Source organism: Sorex fumeus, unplaced genomic scaffold (genome assembly GCF_029834395.1).
Source record: "Sorex fumeus unplaced genomic scaffold, SorFum_2.1 ptg000081l, whole genome shotgun sequence".
In the NCBI taxonomy this organism is placed as follows: Eukaryota; Metazoa; Chordata; class Mammalia; order Eulipotyphla; family Soricidae; genus Sorex; species Sorex fumeus.
The window spans coordinates 5,243,543-5,252,506 of NW_026606138.1; the positions used below are offsets into that span (position 1 = coordinate 5,243,543).

Sequence of the window (8,964 nt, forward strand, 5' to 3'; positions counted from 1 at the left end):
AAAAAAAGAACTACATAACCTATGTGTAATGATGGACTTTATTTTTAAAAAAGTCTTTTGAGGACTAAGTTACAAAGTAAAAGCAGATCACTATGTAGAAACCTAGTTAATACATTTTTCCTGTGCAAGAAAACTTTATCAAAGTTCTTCATTATCACCCCATTCACAATAGTATCCGTTATAATGTTCTTCTCATAAGGTTACTATGACTTTATTTAAAATTTTCTAACACCAAACTCCTGACTTAAAAGAATGGCACTTTTGAAAGGGGCAATTTCCATTCAGTCGTTGGTGGCATTATTCCAATCTGATGCTTTCACCAAACTTAAAATCTTTCACTTTTAACACAAACATTCCTAGAAGCCAAAGTCTGACCATATTTTGTTTTCTAGTGGCTACGTACAGAATGGCAGCAGCAAAGAAATACAGAAACTAAAAGTCAGCCATTAAATGGCAACTGTACAGATGAGATATCTGACTCATGGCAATTAAAAAAAAAGGCAACCTGAAGTATTAACAGCCAGATACCTAAGTCATTATTGAATATATTTAGAATAAAGCCAATCCAGTACGACAAAGTGGAAATGCAACATTATCACCATACTTTATTCTTTACAACAAATACTTTAAGCCAAAAGGCAATCCAGGTTATATTTAGAACCCCAATTAGAACATGCTTAATATTTTCAACGATTTGTACTGGGTTTAGTGCAATCATTTTTATTTTACTCTCACTACTCTCAGTCCTTTCTTACCTAAGTCTATGACAAGTGTGATAAAATTATAAGACATTTTGAAAATAGCTGTATGAAAAGAATATCTATTTGTTTTGCCTTATTCTGGAATGCGTAAGTGTCTCAATGGGATAAAGCCCAACTTTCTTCTTCCCACCACCTGAAAAAATTTCTCCAAGATCTCCCTTTCAAGTTTGTTCTCCATAACTTCTCTAAGAGAACAAACAATAGAGTTCAAGGGCATCTGGGGTTTAAAAACACAAGAAAATATTAACATGCACGTAATGGTCCAAATATTCAAGGTTTAAGTTAAGCGACTTCAACTGCTGTATGTGAACTGTGAACTTTTCATTGATGAGTAGGGCTTTGGGCATACCGAATTATCACACAAATCATTGCTTTTGAGACTTTGGATACTTTTACAGTTTAATTTCCAAAAATAATTTCTATAACAAATTACTTTTAACCAAATCATATCTTGAAAACTTTTATATAGAAAAACCAGGGAATAAAGTGAACTGTTCACTGTGGAAGGCCTTAAATTACATTGGTACAGTAGAAAATACAGGAGGTAGAAGATAACTGAAGGATGAAGGCAACATTGGATTCAAATCTCTAGCTCCTGTAGCTACTTAAAACATGGTTTTAGAAACTAAACCCAACATTTCCAGTAACCATAGGAACAATTAAAACAAAATTTGCCATGAAAGCCCTTATATCGTGCTTGATATAGGGAGGTAGGAATATGTAAGAACCAGGACACATGAAACATGACATTTTATCTACAACTCCTGTTTGTTTTACTGAGGGTGTAGTTTCAAAATTCAGTCACCTTCTTCAGCTTCAGACTCAGACTCTTCTTCAGCATTTTTGAGCCATTCTACAAACTTTTTCATTTGTTCAAGGAAGACGCTTTTCCCCTTTGCAACATGTGCATCCTTATACCACTTCAGTATGGGTTCCTCACTCAGGACTTCAGCTTTATAAAAAAAAAAAGCACCACTATTTTCAGAAAGGCTTTCATGAAATGAATGTTGTCATAGCAATACTCCTGAATCTTCAGTAACAGAGTCAGCTCAGACTGACCTGGAGTAGTAAAGGCAGCAAGTAGAGGGCTGTGTTGCTTCAAGTGCTTGATGGCTTGTTCTGCTACAAGTTCTTCCTTTTTGTTCCATTCCGCAGTGCTCATTATGCTGGACCAGACTATTCCAATGACAAAAGGTTCTGGGATATTGTTGTTTTTTTTTTATCTCTTCTTTGACATACAAAATTATATCCTTAAAAGGATCACCACGGGACATCTGTTCCTGAAGTTCTTTCTGAAGTTCCTTATGAGCTCCTATGGTCTGCTGATTTCGAACATATTCTGAGAGCTCTTTAAAGCCTGCCTCAGTAAAAATACTTTGTGAAGTGTTCAACGCTTTGTTTATTGGCAGGAAAAAGTTCCAACGGATGGATTCTTAACCCTGGGACACACCCAATTGATGGGAACAGCTTTAAATTGATGCCAAGAGGAACAGATTCTAGCTTGAGCATCTGTATTTTTAAAAGGTCTCAAATGATTCAAACAGGTAAGCAGAAATAAACAACAAATATAGTGAGGTGGGCTATGTTCTGATTTCCAGGCATTCTTATTTTATTTTATTTTTTCCCCAGCTATATGTAGATACAATTAATGTAAAATATTGAGTAACTTTACTGTGTACAAGGATTGAGTTGATGCACTAACAGACTACAATGATTTCTGCCGCAACTAGTACCTGTGTCACTGGATATATTTACCATTTCTCTTTGTAGTGAGAGAACACTTAGCACTTATTCTCACAGCAACTTTTAAGTCTACAATACAGTGGTGTTATTTATAGTCACCAATTTCCCCAGGAGTTACACACCTTATAACTGGAAGTTTATGCTTTTTTTTTTTTGACAAACTCCCTATTTCTTCTGCTCCTGCCTTAGCCCCAGATTCTAGCAGTGCTCTATTTCTTTTAATATTTTATTTAAAAATTTTTTTAGTAAGACACTGTGATTTACAAAGTTAGTCATAGTCGAGTTTTAGGCACACTATGTTCCAGTCCCAGTTCCTTTACCAGTGTCACCAGGTTCCCTCCCACCACCCACCCCCAGCACCCCCAGTCTGCCTCTTTGACACCCATTTTTTAAGTTTAGTTGTTGTGATTAGGATCTCCTGCTTTCACTGTTATTGATTCTGTGTTTGGATATAGAATTATACCACTTCTCTATGTCATTGATATACCTGAGCACCTGCCCCCTGCCCCTGTTATTTCCTGTCCCTACTTCTTGCTACCCACCTCAGTTAATTTTATTCTGTTTCCTTTTCGTCCCTATACTCTGGGGTCAAGGGTGGTCTAAGCATCCCCCCTCTACTGCACTGCATTCACTCATTCAGTTATTATATATACCATCGATAAGTAAGAATCATGTGTTTGCCCTTCTTCTGGCTTACTACACTTAACATAATATCTTCTAATTCCATCCAGGTTGCAGTGAATTGCATGACCATTCCTTGCAGCTGCATTGTATCCCATTGTGTCTACATACCACATTTTCAAAATCAATTTTTATGAGCGTGGTTTTTAGATTCCACCAATAAGAGAGATCATACATTTGTCTTTCTCTTTCATATTTTACTTAGCCTAATGACTTTTTATATAATTTTTTCTTTTATAAAGTAGTTCACAGTATTTGATTACATTTAATATTCAAACACCAGTCCCACTACCATTACACTTTCTCACCACCATATATATATATATTTTATTTTTTATGTAGGAGTAATGCTATTTATTTAGTCACTGATTAGGAAGATTGAATTGCGCATGAACTCCACCTTACTTTTTTCCATTTTTTATAATTTTATTTATTGAATCACCATGAGAGCAGTTACAAAGCTTTTGGGTTTAAGTCTCGGTCATACAATGGAACATCTGTACCTTCACCAGTGCCCATTCTCCACCACCAAAAACCCCAGTATACTCCCATCCCACACCCTCCTCCTACCTGTGAGGCAGATGATTTCCAAATTACTCTCTCTCTCTACTTTGATCACATTCAATATTTTGACACTACACCCACCATTATTTAAATATATATATGGGATTTTACCCCAACACTCAGATCTGTCGAAAAGGCAACATAGACAATTTGTTTTCTATAGCTGGTTATGAATAACATATGATGTCACGTGGCTGCAGTAATCACCACCATATTTTGGATGTGTCCATCCTGAATCCCAATTCCTGCCCCAAAGCAGAACTGAAATAATATATTTTGTATTGTTTGCTCCAGCCCAATAGCACAGCGGGTAAGTTGTTTGCCTTGCATGCGGCCGACATGGCCGACCCAGGTTCGACTGGATTCCTCCGCCCCTCTTGGAGAGCCCAGCAAGCTACCAAGAGTATCTCGTCCGCATGGCAAAGCCTGGCAAGCTACCCGTGATGTATTCAATATGCCCAAAACAGTAACAACAAATCTCACAATTTGTTGTGTGACATTACTGGTGCCTGCTCGAGCAAATCGATGAATAAAGGGAGGACAATGACAGTGGACAGTGATTGTTTGTTATGAAAAAAACGCTGAAAATGCTACAAAAAATATCTTTAGAGAAAAAAGTGTGGAGATTGTTGTATTTCACCAGGAGTCATTAAGCCTTTCTATAAGAGATCACTTACATGTTGTTAAAGTTGAACCTTGTGTAATTTATATATACACATATATACATCTGTAAACAATGTATATTTCCTTCTAAGATTGGTTGCCTCCTGCTTTGAACCCTATCAAATGTGGTTCAGTAATCTTGGAGTATGGTTAGGGTGTGTGGTTTGAAGTATGTGGCTACACAGACCAGGAATAAATTCACTTGCGGGTGAGGCTCTGCCTAAGCATGTGGAGAGTGGCAGTGAGCATGGTGGCAGGTTTTTGGAGTTTTTCAGCTGTTGGGGCTCGATCCCTTGGGGAGGGGAGGGCTCTCACCTGCCTCCCTCCAGGGCGCCCCGAGTGAAGCAGCCTGGCGTGGGATCCAGCGGCATAGTTCAGGCGAGCATCAAGTTATGCTCCCTTCCAGGAGAGAAGGACACCTAATGCCTTTTTTTTTTTCCTTTTTGGGTCACACCCAATGATGCTCAGGGGTTACTCCTGGCTCTGCCCTCAGGAATTGCCCCTGGCAGTGCTCGGGGAACCATAAGGGATGCTGAGAATCGAACCTGGGTCGGCTGCATGCAAGGCACACGCCCTACCAGCTGTGCTATTGCTCCAGCCCACCTAATGCCTTCTTAACTTAAGTCCTTCATAAACACAATTTCCTTAGCGGCCCTGAATCTGAATGCACATATTGCATTGAGGGTATTTTTTTTGTTTGCGTTTTTTGTCTGTTTTGTTTTTAGCCACACCTGGTGGTGGTTAGAACTTACTTCTGCCCTGTGCTCCGGGATCATTCCTTGCAGTGCTCAGGGGACCAGGAGTGGTGCAGTGGGTTGAACTGGATTGGCTGCACGCAAGGCAAGTGCCTTTCTGTTGTACTGTCTCTCTCTCTTTGGCCCTGCACTGAATTGGAACCAAGTGGAGGGGACGCAGCCCGCTCTAGCACTGCCCCCCCCTCCCGCTCTGATGTTGCTGGGGCTCCCCTGTAGTTTGAAGTGTAAGAAATACTTAGAGACCACATCCTTTGGGCTCTGGCTCTCCACCAGCCCCTCTGGCCAGCGGAGCCTGTGAAGTGCTAGGGGAGAACCGAAAGACAGAAGGATATTGTCGTTTCCCCTCTATTTTCTCATCGCCACCCTCCACAACTGTCTTCCAAGCCAAACAAAATTCTTTTCATCCTTCTCGAAAAACAAAAGCTCAAAAGCATCCACTTCTGCAGGTAGAAACCTGAAGGAGTGGGCAGCTGCTAAGAATTGAGTCTTGGGTTAGGCAGGGTCCAGGGTTAGACAGGACCTCAGCCTTCACCGTCCCAGCCCCCGTGATTCTCAGAAACTGGCCGGACAAGGCCAGGAATGGAAATAAAGGGATTTTTGTCCCTTTATAAACATGAAATCTTTCATTTTCCTCTTGGTGTTACGGTTTTCATTGTGATGATTTTCCTTGCTATTGTGACTTTGTTTCCTTTTGTGAAGGGAATGGGCTCTCCCTTACAATCTTTAATGAATTTTCAAGCTAGAGTTTTACAGTTGCTTAATTTAAAACTGCAGTAATTACTCGATTAAAAATTATTCCTTGAAAAAAAAAGTCGAAGACTCCAGGAAGAAGACTTTAGTTCTGTCACAGAATTAAAGATTATAGATTTTCTTTCAAAGCAGTGCTGTTAAGTTATAAAAGATGTGCTCTCTGGAAGATACTGCTAGTTCATCCAGAGAAGGCACATGTTCTACTTTTAGGTAAACTGTGAGTTCATTTATGCCCTCCAGTGACTATAAAGCAACACACACACACACACACACACACACACACACACACACACACACACTCCCAACTCTGCTAGTCTATAAATTGTCAGGAAATGTTTTTAAAAGTTCCTGGAGCTAAATTATGACCCCATTTGAACTAATATGATTAAATGAAGGAAGCCAGAAAATCTTGTCCCTGGAGGCAGGGTGGTGGCTCGGAGCTATTGGGAGAACATGGGGGTCTTACCTGATTTAGCAATATCCAACAATCTTATTTCTTTCCTTTTCAAACCCAGTCTAGGAAGCCCATTTCTGTGCCTTTACAAATGAGACATTCATCAAGGTTTGCTCCTGAATTAATCACCCTTCTCATTCCCTCTGCCATACAGGAGTAGGACAAGAATTCACTGAAGAAAACTTGAATGGGGTTGTCTGACCCCATGCCCTGGGCATCCAACAAAATGGGAATTACTGTCTAAGATATGGGGATGTCAGGGCAGGTACTGTAAAATGATCCTCTCCTGAGTGAAACATGTCATTAGAAATTACATATCAGATATGCCTACTTTGGAGGGTGCAACCCACAAGAACACTAATAATAGCACTCATATATAATGATAAAAATAATATATTGTGAACCACCCCTCCCTTTTTCATGATTGGACTCCATTTGCAAAACATATTGTGAGGCAAATGAAGCTTCTCAACAGAGTGTGACTTTTCTTGTTTTATAAAGCCAGACCATAACTCAAACAGCTACTAACAACACCTACCATTTTATTGAAAGACTGCCCCATGCCAGGTAGTTTACAAGCTACATTTCATGGAATCTTTTAACAGCCTTTGATGGAGGTTACTATTATTTTGTCTGTTTTACAGGTAGGAAACCAGGTCTCAGAAAGGACAAGCAACTTGCTCACCACTAATAGATTGAGAAGTTACTATTCACAGTTGAGTAAGTTCAGTTCCTGAACACAGAGACCCCTGATCTAGGAACTAAAGGGAAACCCAGCCTGAGATCTGCTCCAAGCCACCTACCAGTAGGCAGCAAGCTCTTATCTAGTGCGGGAGACTCTTCCTAAATTCTAGAAGGACTAGCTCTAATCCTGAACTTAGAACCTGGCATCAAAACCTATCGAGTAGTTCTAGGTCTGAATACGTTCCACAGTCATACCTTTCCATGCACATTTTCCTACCTCAGAGGGTTCCATAAAAGTCACCAGTCGTTCCTTGATCTTTCTGGCTAGGCATGGGTGAGCAGAAGAAGTGAGAATCTCCCTGATAGGAAGAGTCACTTTTGGAATGACTGACCCTCTGATTTAGTGGGAGAAATGTTTTGGAAAGAAGCGAAGCAGTCTTCTGGAAATGAGCAGTTTCCTGTCATCTTGGACATTGCCTTGAACCTATTTGGTGGAGGACTCACCTGTGGGGTTTAGCGTGGCTCTGAGTGGATGAGTGACCCACAGTGCCCCGGTGAGAGACATCACTTCAGGTCAGTGAGCCTGTAGGCAGGGCTTCTCCCACTCATCCACCCAGAGCCTGTTATTTTGACTTTTGGCAACTTACATGATCTGTGATTTCTAGTCCTCACCTGGAAATGCAGAGGGTAACAAGGAATTCCCCTAAGGTCCACAGAAAAACAATGCTCAGAACTAATGCTAGAAATGTTCTCTGACCAGGCACCATGTATCTTTGGCACTTGTAGTTTTTGTGTAGTTTTTGTATTTTTACTTTTCTGTGATAGTCCCTTCTTTCCTAACCTTTCTACCAGGAGCAGGAGAAGAGGAGCTGATAAAAACCAATTTGCATTATTGGTGCTAGAGATTAAAAATATAAGCTTTCAGGGGCTGGAGCGATAGCATAGTGGGTAGGGTGTTCGCCTTGTACACAGCTGAACTGGGTTCAATTTCCAGCATCCCATACGGTCCCCTGAGAGCCATGAGGAGTAATTCCTGAGTGCAGAGCCAGGTGTAACACCTGTGTATCGCCAGGTGTGAGCCTCAAAACAAACAAACAAAAAATACATAAGCTTTTCTCAAACTATTTTTTTTAATGTAGGAGTACTGCTATTTATTCAGTCACTGATTAGGATGATTGAATTGTGCATGAACTCCACCTTACTTTTCTTTTTGCATTTTCTATAATTTTATTTATTGAATTATTATGAGAGCAGTTACAAAGCTTACGGGTCTAAGTCTCGGTCATACAATGAAACATCCGTACCTTCACCAGTGCCCATTCTCCACCACCAAAAACCCCAGTATATCCCCATTCCACACCCTCCCCCTACCTGTGGGGCAGATGATTTCCACATTACTCTCTCTCTACTTTGATCACATTCAATATTTCGACACCAGACCCACCATTATTACTCAAACTATTTTTTATCCCAAATAAAAGGCAAGGAAAGCTTTATATAAACAATTTTGAGGTGGATTTTGGCAGCATGTGAAGGTTTCAAGTCTTCCCATTGACTATAAATCATAGGTATAAATCAAGCGAATAAATTTAAAAGTGTTAGAAACTGTATTTGAAAAATCATATCGTACAGTTGAGCCTTGGGCAGCATAAGTTTGAACTGTGCTTATCCTCTAAGATACAATTTCCTTGTTAACAAAGGATGAAAACTAAGAATATCCTTAAATAAATGCAGTACATACTCTAAACGTATTTATTTTCTCTTCTTTATGATTGCCTTAGTGGTGAAATTAGTTTGTTTACCTGTGATGTATTCAATATGCCAAACACAGTAACAAGTATCGCAATGAAGACATTACTGGGCCCACTCGAGCAAATTGATGAACAATGGGAGGACAGTGACAGTGACA

General features: G+C 40.0%; 1 pseudogene; it reads right to left on the reverse strand.

Annotated features, from left to right (window-relative positions):
• Positions 1-233: 233 nt before the first annotated feature.
• LOC130038884 (eIF5-mimic protein 2-like) lies at positions 234-2,270 on the reverse strand (annotated as a pseudogene).
• Positions 2,271-8,964: the final 6,694 nt, after the last annotated feature.